The sequence below is a fragment of the Mastigoproctus giganteus genome, chromosome 12 (genome assembly GCF_048544385.1).
Source record: "Mastigoproctus giganteus isolate SK-2022 chromosome 12, ASM4854438v1, whole genome shotgun sequence".
In the NCBI taxonomy this organism is placed as follows: domain Eukaryota; kingdom Metazoa; phylum Arthropoda; class Arachnida; order Uropygi; family Thelyphonidae; genus Mastigoproctus; species Mastigoproctus giganteus.
In genome coordinates, this window is record NC_143586.1 from 42,309,915 (window position 1) to 42,311,882 (window position 1,968).

The 1,968-nt window shown below is 39.7% G+C and overlaps 1 pseudogene; it reads right to left on the bottom strand.

The window, feature by feature from the left end:
* Positions 1-804: 804 nt before the first annotated feature.
* LOC150076956 (U2 spliceosomal RNA) lies at positions 805-984 on the bottom strand (annotated as a pseudogene).
* Between the last annotated feature and the right edge of the window lie 984 nt (positions 985-1,968).

Consider the following 1,968-nt stretch of genomic DNA (forward strand, 5'->3'; position numbering starts at 1 on the left):
AACAGAATCGAACAGTAAGAAAAATATTAAACCGGATCAATATCAGTCAAAAGATGAAAGATAAATTTGCTTTACAAAAATTTAAGCTCCTTTGGAGTTCATCCTTTCCACTTGTACCACGTGAATTTAATAATATAGTTTATTAAGCTATTCGCCTAAATTACTATACATTAAGGTAAAGTTTCAAGTATCTTACTGATACCCATTATTAGACCGAGCTGCTGATAGACTCCTCCTGTCAATGCTCCCAGAAACCTGAGATTATAAGATGATCTTAAAGGAGAATAACAATCTAACCACTTGAGAAAGAAGACCTTTAAAAAACTTGAGGAAGACAGAAACCGGAAAAGTACATGATCTTCCAAAAGACAACAGCATCTACAAAACATTAAAAACAGATCTCACCAGTCGCTTCGAGAAGAAAGTCAAAAGGAAACTACAAGCCTTGCTCGATAGTAAACACTAGTAAATTGAATCCTAACAGATCGAAAGCGCCTTACCTGTTTGCTAATATAAAAGCGCATAAACCAGGATTCCCTGCCAGATCTATTATCAGTGGTGGACATCACCCCGGGCAGAAGATATCAAAATGGTCGACACATCTCCTCTCCCAGATAGTTCTAAAGAACCAGAGATCACATCAGGTTTCTGGGAGCATCATTAAATTTACTCTTAGTACATTAATAAAAACACATTGGCTTCTGTACACTATCGAGTTTCAGGTTAGGGTCTCAGTTAACTGAGTGGATGAACTGCGCGATTGGGGCAGAACATAGAATAATGTGTTTGACTATTTTTTAATTGGTAAAGTGAGCTGACTCTGGAGGTAGTGCAATACCAGGGAAACTGGTGGCAAAGGAGGAGAAAGCTGCAAGCACTTCGCCGCCTTCCAAAAATCAGTTTAATATCTCAGGTCCCGATGGGCCCCGTATCATATATTAAGCTGATAATAACATATTTTCTTTGTGTACTGCTAGAAGCACTCCTCTGATCAAGGTATAAGGCATGTTGCCTCACCAGGTTCGTGAGGGTGCATACACAACTATAACTTACGATTATTGAGATTCAACCGTATCCACTCTTCAACTGTACTTTATATATTACTTGGTTACCATCATGTTCTTTGTGTACTTCACTGGTTCATAATATCTGCGGTCCTCAGGGCCTGTTGGTGTGGCCGATGTCTTGGCTTGTGGTTCCCCCATGGACTTCTGAGGGCTCGGGTGGAAGCTATTTATATATTTTTTTATTTATTATTGTTGAATGTAGGCGCTGGGTTAGTATTTTTCCAGTTACTTCCGCGTAAGGTTAGTTTCTAAGGAGGAGATGTTGGCTGTTAGTTTTGGTTGGTGCTGTTAGTTTGGTGAGTTAGAAGGTGTTGGCAGGTGCCATTCTAAAATGTCACGGTTACTCTATGTTTGTGGATGTAACACAGTCGGAGTGGCAGACACCATTTTCTTCTGAAGCAGTCCTATCCAATTAGAGTATCTTCCGTCTAGAAGTTCCGAAGGAAGCATCTACATGAGCCCAAAATGTGCAACGCTGTAACCCCTCCACCATCGTACACTGCTCGTACGATCGTATTCTGTTCCTGACTTTCCAGATGTGGTATCTGATCTCTAGAATGGGAAAGAGTAAGAGTCGTTTCTCCACTGTCAAGGGGTCTGGGATGTTGAGTCTCTTCTTCTGTAATTCTTTGAACTTACATAGCTCCATACTTGTTGTGTGGTTTGGCATTGGAAAAACAGATGCCTCAAGGTTTCTTCTTGTGTTAATCAAAAGACACGGGTTTTGTTGCTTATCCTGCTCCATTTATACACTTGATCTTGGCAACTCGTTGTGAAGTCATTCCCAATATGAGATGTAAAAAACGATGCCATTTCACCTGCTTCGGTGATTTACTACTAACTGAAATGTTTCCCATAAGTAGAGTAAAATAGTTATAAATTCTGAAATAATACTTAGAAA